Source organism: Podarcis liolepis, assembly GCF_965112155.1.
Source record: "Podarcis liolepis genome assembly, chromosome: 5".
NCBI lineage: Eukaryota > Metazoa > Chordata > Lepidosauria > Squamata > Lacertidae > Podarcis > Podarcis liolepis.
The window spans coordinates 35,952,134-35,967,605 of NC_139556.1; positions in this window are offsets into that span (position 1 = coordinate 35,952,134).

A 15,472-nucleotide genomic window follows, 5' to 3' on the forward strand; every position below is an offset into this window, starting at 1 on the left:
ACTATGGTGCCTGAAAATATAATAATGAAACAAAAATCATTCAACACTCAGAGGCCGCGAAAGCTGGAAACACATATTGTATAAAGTGACATAATTTTCAATATGTTATAACGCAGAAAGTCATTTGTATTAGGATTAAAGAACGGAATTACTCATTGATGAATGCTAAGTACCATCTTTTTCTCCTCATTTCCCCCCTGCATTTTTCATATAATCTCCCCATGCAGTCTGAACTATCAATTCAAATGGCACTTTAAAAGACATTACAACCCAGATATAAACACAGAAATAAATTAGTTGTAGGGCTGTGCTTTGGTTAATCATTTATTCACAAAGTTGTACCTAGAGTGATTGGCGGGCGAGGTATGCATTATAAATTTATCTGGAGGAGACTGAGGGGGAAAGTGCCCATTTTCTGTGACCTCAATACTCATTTGCAACTGTAAATCCCTAATTTATAATTTCTTCTGAAGCAAATGAAAATCCATCTGTTTTTCCCTTCTGCCTGCCAACACTGATGGGCAGTTCAGATGTTATCTGGTGCGACTTTGAGCAGATGCAGCAGGTGCAAAGCTTCATTCCTGCCAGAGTTTACCAGAGTTTCATCTGGGAATGCATGCTCAATAGAAGGCTGGTCCCTGGAATTAAAGAATGTATGGTTTTTAATAGCCTCTGGATACAAGATAATGCCATTCCCACATATTTATGTTTCGGGTGAAGAAATTCCAGGCATACTATCCAAACAGTCTCTCCTTGGAAATCATACACTGAAGACTCAGGCCTCTGCCATATGCCTGTAGTACCTCTGTGCACTTTGGGAAAGTCGGAGGCCAGAGGAATTACCATGGCAAAGCTATAGTTAACATGTTAGACATGGCAGCCCAAAATATTTGGAGGAGTGAAAAAGGACAAAGTAGGTTGGGGAGGCAAAAGATAGTGAAGAACGCTCCTTCATTGGTTAATGAACTGCTGGTTCTCAAACGGTATTCACAGTATGTGAACATTTTTTACAACCAGCCTTTTTCTCCTCTGAAACAGAATGACGTGGCTTAAGGTGCAGAATGGATATAGCAGGGTGTTATCAGATATGCAGCAAACACTGCCGTTAGTCTGTCTTTATGCTCCTGAACATGACAGGCATTAGCTGAAAACCACTTGCAGCAGTCCAGATCAGAAGATCACTTGGGAATAATTAAGCAGGAGCAGTATTGCAAGCTTCAATGCTGTATCCAATTAGGTGGGAGGTAACTCCATTGAATGCAATAGGATTTACTTCTGAGTAGACATCAAAGGGTTTGCACAGGCTCTAGGAATGGGCAAATTTGTCAGTTTGGTTGCTCTTGATTTCTCATTTTTCAAGCCGTAAGTGCATTTCTCCACATTTCTGCAGCAGTTTGGATTTTTTTAAAAAGACTTCATGAAAATCCATCAGTATTTTAGTGCAAATATTTCCTAATATTCACATACTTTTGTGCAATTTTAATTAATGTGTACATTTTTGCAAGCAAACATACTTAACATGATGCATTGTGCATATTATTTCCACTAATGGATGCATTTTTATGCACACTTTTCTCCAATATACCAATTTCTGTAAACGTTGTTTGATTGGGAAACTGCATCACAACATCCAGATATGTGCAAATTTCAAAACAGAACTGTGAACTCAGTGAACTCAAGTTACTTAGAATCATAGAATTGTAGAGTTACTTGTGTAAATGGATTTCAGTGGGTCTACGCTGAGTATGACTAGGCTGGATATCACCCTTCATCAATTAATCTGCAATTCTAACTGCAGTTACCAGAGGTTGTAAGCTCCATTGAATACAATATCACACACTTCTGAGCACACATGACTGGGCTTGTGTTGTAAGACACTCACACGTTCTGTGGCAGGTGTCACTGAGATGGTTGGGATGCTGCCATATGCAACTGTTGAGTCACCATTTTTGATACTATAAAATCCAGCAGTTATAAAGACATCTCCATCCTTAAGCAAAACAAACAGGTTCCTTGTGGTGGAGAAGAGCAAGTTGAAGTCTGCCCTGTCTGAAAGTGACTTATCCCCCTTCCTTGTATTTGACCAACATTTAAAATCTCTAGAGAACCCCCTGGCATTCTGAATGCCTTTACTGCCATGTGCTGCCAGGCTAGCTTTGTATTAGCACTGCTTGACTGAGAGGATGCAGCTTCAAATGTTTTTAGAGTGTCTGTCATGTTGAGAGGTAGGGTGTAGCAGAAGTGGAGCACCGTAAAATGCTAAACCTTTCAAAGACTTCTCGTTTCCAAGTACCACATGTGGAGCCTTTGTCCTTCAAGGATGAAAACGGCACCCCTGGGGACCGAAAAGCTGCTAGCGTGTGAGAAAAGAAAAAGTGTGCAACCAAGGTGAGAGGATACCAGAAAGATGACGATATATAAAAAGGGAAAGGGAAACAAGTCACATTTAGAAGAAGGGAAAACGCCACAGGTTGGTGGAAAGGTATGTGGAAATGTTCTCAGTCTTCAAATGCTGAAAAGTAAAGAGGCTATTCAAGTTGTGCTTCTGAGCAGAATATATCCCAAGATGAGATTAGTTCAGCTTGCCTGGTTCCTCACGGTTTTCTCACCCCACTCCACTTCAGAACGAAGGGGATTTATTGAAAAGGAAGGTCCTCCTTATGATTGAACATAGTTTCAACCCTGTTGATTTGAACTGTCCACTTCCCTCAGGGAGCAGAGCCTGTCATTCAAATACAGCCTTTATTCCTTTAGGGCAAGGCAGCTGTACCAGGCAACCTTCATTGTCAACATAGGAAACATGTGAGAAATGTCTCATCTTTCACACAGGCTGTAAGGTTGCCATCCTAGTAATGTCTTCTCAGAAGTAAGTCCTGTTAACTTCAGTGGAACTTACTTTCATGTAGGGATGAGAGGTTGTTATTAGGTTGTTCTTATTTTTATTTAGATTATATTCTGTGTTTTTATATCATGATTTTATCCTGTGAAATGCCCTGAGACCAGCAGGAACATGACGGTATACAAATTTTAATGATAATAATAGGCAAATCTGTAATGAATTTCTGCCCCAATGCCTACTCCCAGGTAAGTGGGGTTAGGATTGCAGTTTAACATATGTTTTTAGTGATATTGTGCAACTGAACCATCCAGGTGTATTTCTAAGCTAGGGCTTTGATAACTGCAAAAGTTCCCCCATGCACATAGGAAAGATGATTGTGCTTTACTCATTTATTTATTAAAAGAGAACTCTTGAGTTGAGGATACTGCTGCTTTTTAGCTGATAAGTTTGGACCTATGGGAGATGGGGTGTTTGTAAGCTGCCCTCCAGCATGAGCAAAGGGAGCAAACTCTGCTGGAATAAAATAGGTATGAAACATTGATATTTAGCCCAGGAGACTCACAGGTGTGGCATATGCAGGCACCTTCCTCAATATATTGGGGTAACTTCAAAGACAAATTCTCTGGTGGCCTAAAGTGTGGCTTGTATTGTCAAAATCCCTGTGAAATACGATTAGATTATCCACCAAGTATTTCAGCCTGAACTTTGGTCCGTCTTTGAGAAAGCCCTTTAGCAACAGAAGGAACCTCTGTTTCAAGGGAAAATGTAAACATTTATGAGTTTTTTTTTGTTAAAAAAAGAATGTTAAATAGAAACTGTTAACTGCCTGAAGAGAATCACACTAAGGTGTGCCTGTGCATGTATATGCCTGAAAATATATTTATAGGAACAATAACAGCACCCTCCTTTCCCTTGGTCGCACTCATGTGAATTGTGTTTTTCTAATTTGTTTCTGCTACTACAGAGATGGCATGAGCTATACATCAGCGAGGGGTGGACTCTTTGCAGATGGTTTACTCCAATACATCATCCCAGCGATGGCATGTTGATAATATAGGACGTGATCTCTCACATCAGCAGAGCACTATGGCACTAAAGAGATGCCACCTTTAATTATTTATTGCCCCCGTTTATCATCCCTGTGTGTTGTCACCTGATTTGTGAAACATGACCCGCTTGGACACAAGGCAATGCACAGTACTTTGTACAGAACAGTGCTGTGGACCTGAATGCTCATTATATACCTGGTGGCATGACACACCACAGCTCCACAGTCCAGTCTCTCTTCTGGTGGTGAGCATGCAGGCTGTTAGGGATTAATGAGGCTATATTGCCCTTACTCTAAACTGGGGGTGCTAGCCTTTGACTTTTCAGGTGTTGCTGAGCTACAACTCCCTTCATGCCTGATGGTCAGGGACTCTGAGCCTTGGCCATACTGCCTGGGGCTGATGAGAGATATTGTTCAACAACATCTGGAGGTCTGCAGGTTGAACATCCCTGGCTCTATAGAATATAGCTGTAGCTGTTAATACTATGTTCTATAGCAGACACATCCAACTTCCAAGAGACTGCGATCTACTCCCATGATAAATAAACTGGCAGTGATCTAACCATTGGATTGACCAGAGTTGTTGACCTTTTTTGGGGGAGGATGAGCCAAGGTTGTTCAGCTTTTTTTTGTTCTTCAGGATACTGCAATTGACCATGATCAACCACAGACACCCCGCAATCGACCGGTTGCACATACCTGGTCTATATGAATACATTCTTCCTATGTATCGTCTCTTGGGCACTTGGGACAGATTGTGAATCTTACTGGTGTACCACCCACATCAGTGTCTATCCATTTTCCCTGCTAAGCTAATGAAGATAGGCTCACATATGGTGATGATGACTCTCATGATTATTGCCCAAGGCTAGTTATGATGTCCTTTATCAGTGGCTCAGCACTGTAATAGACTGCATGAGGACCAATAAACCCCAACAAGATGAAGGTACTGTAAGTTGGTGGTTCTTTTGCCTAGCTGAATGTCCAGTCTATTCTGGAAGGGTTGTATTTGCCTTAAGGATTCATAGTGTGGACAATGGTTTTGGAGCTAGCATTGTCACTGAAGTCACAGGTACCACTTCAGAGCACCTTTTACCATTTATACAAATGCCCCTACCAGGACAGAGATAGTCTACCTACCATTATCCAGACTCTTACAACCTCCCATCTAGATTGCTGCAGTGCATTCTATATAGGGCTGCCTTTGAAAATGGTCCAGACACTTTATCTGATCTCAAAATAGAGCACCAAGACTGTTAACTGCAATTGGCCAATATGATAATATCACAATATAACGTTGTCATCTGCACTACCTGTCAGCCCATGTCTTTAAAATCCTAAATGTCTTTCACATGTATGGGTTATTTTATATTTGCGATTTTAGAATGTTTATTGTGCACTGCCCAGAATACTTACACTATTAAGTGATATAGAAATGCAAGGAATACACACATACAGTTGCTAACATGCAACTAAAATAAGGCTATAGCCTTCTGTCTCTAAATATCTAGATGTGATGGTCTCTGCACATACTGGGTATACTGAGTCAGATCACTGGTTCATCTAGGCTTTGTTGTTGTTTAGTTGTTTAGTCGTGTCCGACTCTTCGTGACCCCATGGACCAGAGCATGCCAGGCACTCCTGTCTTCCACTGCCTCCCGCAGTTTGGTCAAACTCATGCTGGTAGCTTTGAGAACACTGTCCAACCATCTCGTCCTCTGTCGTCCCCTTCTCCTTGTGCCCTCAATCTTTCCCAACATCAGCGTCTTTTCCAGGGAGTCTTTTCTTCTCATGAGGTGGCCTCATCTAGGCTAGTACTAGGCAATTGGCAGAAAGGCAGAGGCCTTACCTAGCCTTGGTAACTGAGATCTTCTGAGCAAGATATCAGGGAATGACCCTGCTTTGTACCTCTAGTGCTATATATTTCAGAGAATACATCCCTGGCAAATGCTATTCAGTATCTCTGAAGATTAATATTATTTATTTAGGTTGTGAAACATCCCCCTCATTATATGCAAGCAGCACAGAACACAGTACTGCACTGGAGGTCCCTGTTCAAACAGTGATCTACTCTAGCGTCTTTGATAAAGTGACAAATTGTGATCTATTTGCATTTGTATTTCCCTCTGAATTTATTTCCGTTTCAGTCTTCATAAATCCGAACAATGCCTTCTAAAGTCTTGTTTCTCAGCAGGCATGATTGACACTTATTTAGTGCAGACTTCTAAAACAAGCATGACTCAGAGCCCCTGGGCGCATAGCGCATGGAGACATTGTTCTTTGCACAGTTGAAATACAGAAGGAGGAGGATAGTGCAGAATAAACAAAGCCATTTCTCAATTTGTTTGGGTTAAGCCTAATGGATTGGTTTAAAGTACATTCAAATGCAGTGAGGCACAGTCAAAACAAAAGAAAAACCCACCAGAAGCCAATTAGAGTTGTTTCATGCCATCACTGGAAATGTGCTACCAGAAGTAAATTCTAGTTAAAGAGCTGCCACCCACATTTTCACTAAAGTGATACCCAGTGCCAAATTTGAGGTTTTCCTTTTGAGGAAAGCTCCAAGAATTTTAATAAGACTGGTGGAAATTCTGGCTATAAGCACGATATTTTGGCCCATGCAGAATTCAAAACCAAGGTGGAAGTTCTCTTTTGCTTCTTCATTGCTGTCTAACAAATGAGATTAGTACATGCAGAAACCCAGAAGTGAACTCAAGGAGCAGCAAACTGCATGTGTGCGATTGCAGTTAAGTGCAACCCTCATGTCTTCCTTGTGAAACACTTTCAGAATTTCAAGGTTTTTGCTTTTCTAATAACGCTAGCATGTTTTCTGGGAAGGAGATCATCAGATGGGGTCATCATCCACACAACCCTATTTATTCACATAAATATAGACCCACTGAATCAAGGATGGATAGACCCATCGATTCAGGTCCATCTGGGACTGGGACTGATGGATAGAGTAGTTGAAAATATGCAAGTCCCCTACAGTGGACAAAGAGTCCAAAAGACTTGTAAAACAAACAAGTACAAAATAAAACAGCTTGGATGTCACCATGGGTGTTAGCAGTAGTTCTGCTTGTCATTTTTAAAGCTCTTAACTCTCACAATCCCAGAGTAACCTGGTTGCCTGTGTGAGCCAAACTGGAGTTGTGCAGCAAGAGAATCAAACCCACAAAGTAGACAACCATTCTTAAACACACACCAGAAAAGCAAACTGAACCAAGCTCAGCCCACCAAATCAAACACAGCCCACCAAGCAACCAAAACAATAGCCCACCTCCTTCTTTTCTCTTTCTCTTTCTTACCAAAATTAGAAGGACACACCAAAGGGGTTGTCTGAGTGCCCACAAGCACAATGTTGGGGACCCCAGCTCTAAGTACAGACTTACACATGAAAATGATTGTGCCCCATCAATTTGAGGACAATGGGCCACATGGCAAGTAGTTCCAACAAGTCAAAGCTCTCCCAGTTGCAGCAGGGAGATTCTTTGAAATCTTTAATAAAGTTCATTAAAAATCCAGCTACCTTAGGATATTGAATAGATTCACTGGAAAATGGATATGAATTGTATAATGCAGTTCTGGTGAGATATTATACATATTTATGCCATAACAGAATGCACTCTCTTGGCTGATTTGCAGATGATGTGACCTCCATTCTGTTTTGTTGTGTTCCCTTTTAAACATTTCTCTACTGAGATTTTTCAGCGCTCATGACACTGAATTGCTTGCCAGGTGTGGATAATTACTGGCACCCTGATGAGATGAGGGAGCACCAGCTGTTCAGTGTTAAGAGCTCCAGCATCTTCTCCGAGAACAGTGGCTGAGCCCTCTAATAGTTTTCAGTGTTTACTCATCTTTCAGTTTCTTAAGACAGAGAGCCAACAATTGATTAACTCAGTTACTGATACTGTTGTAGAGGCACCAGGCAATGTTTGCTTGACTAAGTAAGCAGTAATGTACAACAGCAAGAGCAAAAACACTTCATAGTCTGTCTTTGACCTTGTAATTTCCATTCAATGGCTGCAGTGACACAGCAGTTTGTTCCATTTTCCTGACGCTTCCCCTAACTGTAAATTTCTGAATTGTATTTGAGGCTTCTCACGAAGTAAAAAACACTTCCGGGAAAGTAATGGACTAACTATAGTGCATGTTTAGCACTCATTTCCCTGTTATTTGATTCCAGAAAAAATCCATTTGCAGCCCCCTTAACCTGGAAAATTGTGGTAATATAGTGACAAAATCTGGGGCAGTATTCTGGCCAGAGGTGCCATCTTCAGAAGCACATTGAGGGGGCCCAACACAACATCCTGATGTTGCTCCATGTTGAGCTCCAACAATAAGGGGGTGGCTCCCTCAAAAAATTGAAACTGACAGATTCATCCATCCTTACTCTCTACTCATGATAGAGCCTCCAACTCTTACCCCAAAAGCCCCTTCATTGTTCCAGAAATTACTACAGTGTCATTGTGCTCAAGGCAGATTTAGGGCATCATGATTGGTTCTGCTGCACTGGGCACCGAGCCTCAAGGATGCTGCAAGGTGTCAAAACTATGACATAGTGAATTGAGCAGAACGGAAGGCAAGAGGGAAGGGGCAATGAACTTTGGCCTCACACAGGGTGCTGCTGAAATTTGAAATACCAAAGTCCACCCCAGTTGTGCATGTGTGGGGGATGTAAGAGCAATGCACAGCCACCTGGGACTTGCTTCTACCATGGAGCTAAGGTCCTACCCTATTCTACACAGTGGGTGGCACCATGTACCCCACCCTAAATAATAATAATAATAATAATAATAATAATAATAATAATAATAATAATAATAATATTCTGGCAACCTGCACAGAATTTTGCTTAATTGGTTGCCATCAATTTGATTTTAATTAATTTTTATAATGAAATATTTTTAGATTGTGTGATTATTTTACTGTTTGATTATTTGATTGTTGTTAGCCGCCCTGAGCCCGGCTTCGGCTGGGGAGGGCGGGATATAAATAAAATTTATTATTATTAATTATTATTATTATTATTATTATTATTATTATTATTATTATTATTTATACCCCGCCCATCTGGCTGGGCCTCCCCAGCCACTCTGGGCGGCTTCCATAGAACCAAAAATACACTAAAATATCACACGTTAAAAACTTTCCTGAACAGGGCTGCCTTAAGATGTCTTCTGAATGTCAGGTAGTTGTTTATTGCTTTGACATCTGATGGGAGGACGTTCCACAGGGTGGGCGCCACTACCGAGAAGGCCCTCTGCCTGGTTCCCTGGAGCTTTGCTTCTCGCAATGAGGGAACCGCCAGAAGCATTATGCAGTTAAGCATTAAGCAATTATGCAGCTTCAACTCTCAGTCCCTATGGATTTGTACATCTAAATGCTTGCTGCACCATTAGGGTAAAGAGGGGCACTTCCCCTACCCACCTTGATTCCTCCAAGCCACCAGCTTTCTTACTTCTGACCAGTCCAGGGGTGGCCCTGGCTTTCAGCTTCCTTCTTCTTCATCTCAGCTTTGTCATTAGGGAACTCAGCAGGCAGGAGGACGAGGACCAAAAGCAGAACCACATGGTTCCACTTGTCATTGGCTGAAGCTCCATCTATTCTTGGTCTGCCCACCTGATGCCTTAATGAGCACCAAACACCACTCATTTCTTATATTTGGGCACAGGGCTGAACAGAAACACAACCAGTTCAGTTGCACTGGATGCAGAGCCTCAGGGCACTGCAAGGGGCATCACAATTATGAAGTAGACTAGAAGGTGAGGTGTGGCAGGGCGATGAATGTTGGCATCACACAGAGAGTCACTGAAATTTGAGACCCCAAGGTCTGCCACGGCCTTCAGCCCTTAAGCCAACACACATACAAAGACCCCAATGGCTACACTTGATTCATATTCATTACTTCCTCTCTATATAAAGAATGCAATGTCAGAAAGCAGGGTGGGATGTCTAATGTATTTTGCATTTTCACAATCCAACAGCTGCCCAGCTATCTGAGTTCATCTTCACCTGTCCCCAGAGTTAAATAGCTTTTGTTAAATTATTAGCTTTACAGAGTGACAAAGCCCCAGGTGTAATTGTGCTACAGGTAAGGTGTTAAAGCTGATTTTTTTAAAAAAACCACATTGCCCATGTGGCATTCCTCTCCCCAGAATTTTATAGAACAAATACAGCATTCATCACAATTCATTTGTAATATTTTTATTGCACTGTACAGGGGTTTGTTTTCTCCCCTTTAAATACCTATTACTGTCACTCCATGGCTGTTGATGGTTCCGTTTTACATCTTGCTGCTTGGTTAATGGTGATGATTGGGGAACATTTGCAGCCCTTTATATTTCATTGCATTGTTAATCGATTCTGCTCAGATGGTTAACAGCTCTGTCACAGTAAAATGATGATATTCCTAAAATCCGATCTGGGACTAAATAGGATTGATCACAGACATGACAAAATGTAAATTCCTATTTGCATTCTGTAACAGGGAGTGCTGGGCTTGACCACAATGAATGGAACTAAGGCTTCCTTTAAAAACTTTCCTATTTTTAGGCAGTGTACCCCAAATTAGCCTCTTCTAAACATGGACGTGCCAGCTGTCCTGAAACCATTCTGGTACAGACTGGGATAGGCAGCTTTTGTTGTCTTTGTTAACTATGCAACAAGCGGAAGATCGAGTGGCTAAGTTTTTTAAAAAAAAATTGCAGCATTGTGCTGTGGGGAGAAGCATCGTCCGTTGAGTTTCTGTTTGTGATAAAAACTTTGGCTACTCTAGCTATTTTCCTGACCATCTCTAGATAGCAATTTAGGCTGTAGTCCTTTACAAGGAAGTGATTCTAAACAGGCATACATAGGATTGCACAGTTCAAAGAGGCTGTAATCCCAGGTGTCTGCTCGCAAAATCTCTGTATAAAAATAGAAGAAGTAGGAGCAGCCCAGGTTTTACAAAGATTGGCAGCTGTAGCTGTGTAAAGACTTGCTTTACTGCAAGTATATGTGGATGTAGAAAATAGATCTGGTGTCATATTTTCTCTGTCAAAGCTATTGTCCTTTTATTTGTTATTCAGAGGGAGGTTGCCTGTTCTTTTAGCAAAGTTGGCCTTTTTATCCTTTTCAGTGGGAATTTCTGCAGCTTTATTCTTACCAAGGAGCCTAAAGAAACCTTCTTATCCCCAGTGGAGCACATAGATTGTGGGCTTCAAGGTATCTTTATAAGCAAGTCTCCCCCCCCCTCCTTTTATATTTTTGGGGCACTTTCCTACTCACAACATATGGTTAAAAGCCCTCTTCCCCTCAAGTCTACTTCAGATGCTTTGAAGAAGGTGGAATTGGATTTGACTTAAGCAGCTAATGCTGTGTTTAATAAGCAGTGACAGTCAATTGACCCTGAGCCAGGAATTGTGAGAGAGCTTATTATTTTGGTAATTTTCCAATAATGCAGGAGGAACATTAGGCGTGACTTGGTGATCAGTATTTCCAATGAGAACCTTTCAGTGGTGGAGTGCTATAATTTTTCTTTTTATCCTAACAGAGTGTGAGGAGTGGATTAATCTCCTCTACCAAGGTCTTCACTTAGTGAGCAGGTATGTGGCCAGAATTTCTTCTGGGTGAAGCAACAAGATGATCGTGAAAATCTGGCTTCTTGCCTCTTAATAATGATCCTACGCAATATGTGCTAATTGTTTTGAGATTAATTCTGGTCACCCAGATATGGAAACATTTTAATTTAAAAACACATTGTGAAAGAGATGCTTTGTTGGGGGATGCATTATAAGGTGCTTGGGGAGAAATTACTTATTTAAGAGTTGGTTGGGGACTAAGAGAACTGGCTGATTATAGTGACTGTAGCTGAAATCCTATCCTCACTACTTGGGTTAAGTTTCATTGTGCTTAATGGAACTTACTTCTTGAATAGGACTGTGTTATAAATCAGGGACGGGGAACCTGTGGCCCTCCAGATGTTGTTGGGTTCCAGCTCCCATCAGCTCCAGCTAGCCTGGTCAATGGATAAGGATGAAGGATGCTGAAGGACAGCAATGACTGTAAGGCCACAAGTCCCGTCCCCCTCCATGGTAAGAGTGGTTTGTCATGATCTCCGCCCTAAACACAGCTACCCATGAGGAGGGATAGACAAAGCTGTTAATCTCTCAGTTTTACATTTTGCCTTCAGTTTGTCACATTTCTGCTGCAATATGTGGATTTTTGAATAAAAGCACCTTATGAAAATTCACAAGCATTTTAGCATTTAGTGCAAATTTCTCCTAATGTGCATATCTGCAAAAAGAATCAGGGAAAGTTTACTGAATGGCTGGGTCAATAGTTTGATCCCATTTATTTCCAGGATAGATGAATCTGATCTGCATCACTTCTACTCATCTTCACCAACATGTGTGTTCTGCACCATTTCTGTATGAATCTGAAGTAGTAGTAGCAGCAGCAGCAGTTGTTGTTGTTTGTTGTTGTTTTAAAGCAAAACAAACCCCATAATTCACAATTATATACCTATTTAAATAAGTATTTGAAACATATTTCTATCCCACCTTTCATTGCCAAAAAGGAATCTGAGAGCCCCTTACAATCATAAGACATTCAGACTTGGTAAAAACCAAACAAAATAAGCATCCAGAAGAACAATAAAGCCTTTCAAAGGACAAGATGGAGAGCCTGTGCACCACCCATCACCTCTGGCCAATGGAGGTAGTAACTACACAATTACTCTTAGAAGAATACACCAATCAGATCAGGTGAACATGGCCTGTTCACTGGTATGAGCAACCTGAAAACCTGTTCTTGCTCACCTCAGATCACTTTTGTTTCCTTCCCTCTCAACTCTGATTCACTACCTTCCACTGCAGGAGAAGCCATGTTTTATAGTTGTCCATGCTCCACAATCTCCTCTGTAAGTCTTCCTTTGTATCGGGAATCTAGTTTCCATAGAATCACAAGGAGAGGGTGTACATGTGGAAATGAACAGCTGCACCATGCCACTAGGACTGTTTCCAATGTCATGTGACTTCATCATCCTGCTCCCCGATGTTTAAGATGCAGACGTCTACACATGTAGACTTCTACTTGTGTAGGCTTCCGCAGATGGAACCCTGCACAATCAAGGGTATAGCTCCAATGGAAGCCTATACTCATACAGGCACAGACTTCTGCCTCTCAAATGTTCAAGTTTATTGTGTGGATGTTGGGAGTGAGACCAGTAGCAGCACAAGTCCACTGACTATACATGGGCCCCCATTCATGTGATGAATTCATGAAGAGGGCTGATGTCTCAGTTCCATAGCAAGCCCTCATTCTGAGAGATCTTAAGACGATGTGCAGCTATGGCCATCTGCTCAGAATCACTCCAACCGTATTCAAGAGTTGCTACAGTATTATGTAGACGAATGATGACGCATACAGGATCACATACTGAACATAGTTCACTCTATATAGGCAGGGATTTCAGTTCAGGTGCTGCTTATCACTATTGCCTGTAGAGGGAAACCAAACCCTATGGTCAATTTCTCTGGAAAAAATACTTTGCTAATGTGGTTTAAAATATTTAGACAGGTTAAGCCCATGCTAGGTATTAGTATACAATGATAGATCCCAAGGGCTTGTGGAGATTAAAGGTTTGTTTCATGTAGAAGAGTCAGAATACTAATGCAACACAATGAAAACACACTCAGCTCTCCAAAGGATTACAGAGACTTTCAAAAGATTTCAATCTACAATGGGTTCCTAATTATTATTATAATGACTTTCTAGAAATATATCTTTCAAGTTCAGTGAGCTTTCTCCCCCTTTTAAAGCAAATATCTTTTGTTCAGAAAAATAAGATAAAGTGTCAAGAATTGTATCTTAAGATAATAATTTTAATTAACCTATGACTGATCTCATGGCCTGTAATTCACCTGAGGCACAATAGGGGTGACATTAGCTACATTAGTGATTGTTGTAAAAGCAGTTTTGTGCGTTGATAAGCAGGCAGGGGGAGGGTATCACTTTGCTTGCGATGGAAAGATTATAAGCAAAGGATGGACTTTTAGCTACCCCACTCCACATTGCTGTGCTTCTTTTTGCTCCTATTCATTAGAGGACGCCTGAAGTTTACCTGTGGTGCACCCCTACTGATTATGTTAATTACAACCAAAAAGTGACATTTGAGGAAACACAAAAACCATTTTGCATTCACTTAAAATCCAATATAATGTAACTGTATCCAAAGAAAGAGATTTCAGTAAAGACGAGTGAAAAAAGAAATCAACAACTTTCTCACTTACTTTTTAGCATCTTTAATGCAGAGGAACCCTCATGCATGGCACATGGAGAGCTTAGGGGGTGCTGCATGCTCATAAAGTAAGCCGTGCTTCTTTTCTTAGTTCTTTCTTTAAAATCATTTTGGTTATAGGTCTGGGCAGGCTTTGACTTTAGAAGTATCCCTGAATCACTTGAAGCCCAAATATTTATAATCTGAAGTAGACATTCCTAAGCCCCCACCCCATGTGACAGGGGGGAAAATGTAATTGTTGCCCTGAGGTCCATTTTCTTATTTTTCTGTCCCTTGCTAGCAGATACATCTTAGAACACATCTGTATGCTTCTGCAGCATTGGACAATTAATTATCTGCTTATTATGCTGCCTGGCAAACTTTGGTTTGGCCACAAATGAAAGCTGAGTATATAACAGATCATGAGATGGTTTGTACCTTCGTTCATCCTTCTGATGTAAATTTAAAAACAAATAATTATACATTTGTTTGTTTTCTTAGAATCTTCCTAAAGTCTGAGATAGATTTTAAGTATGTTTTACTATTTGTATTGTTTTGGGAAGAATTGGATTTCTTGTTACTGCTTCTTTGACTGCTTTTATATATACCGGGTGTTTATATTTTTGTATCCTTGCTCATTTGGAAAATGCTGAGCGTTCCAAATGTTTTCCCAGCACGGTTGGTGGAAGTTGTCCAGGAACATCTGGAGGGAAGCAGGTTGGAGGGAACCCTGTCCAACTACTTCTGTCCCTTGAAACTCACTTCTTTGCATCCAGAAGGCATATTCTGAATTCATATATAAAGTGGAACCTGAAGCATAGAGTTTGTTTCATAGATCATGAAGAAAGGTTGTGCATCACACTTACAAGTCTGTAGCATGTGCAGTTCAGCTTCATGTATCCTCTAAATCAAGTATGTGTAATAATCAGGGTGGGTTTTTTTGTAGCCAGGATTCTCCAGAATTAATTCTGGCACCTTTCAGGTGGGTTCCAGCACCTCTTTTTCTAGAAAAATAGCACTGGTAATAGTAGTAACAATAACAACAACAACAACAATGGTAAGAAACCTAACATTGTTTCAACATAACTGCTGGCAGATGCATTATTCTGCATATGATCTATTTGTAAGTGGTTATCCATTCTGCAGAGATCCAGACTTATTGATTCTGATGCTTTGTTCACAGGTATGGAAATCATTTTTTTAAAAAAGGCACAGTAAAAGCTCTAGCACAAACGTATGGCCTTGCCATAAGTAAACACTTTTCAATTTGAAACATGCTTTTTGGGAAAGACTCTAATGTACTTTATTAATTTGCATGTCA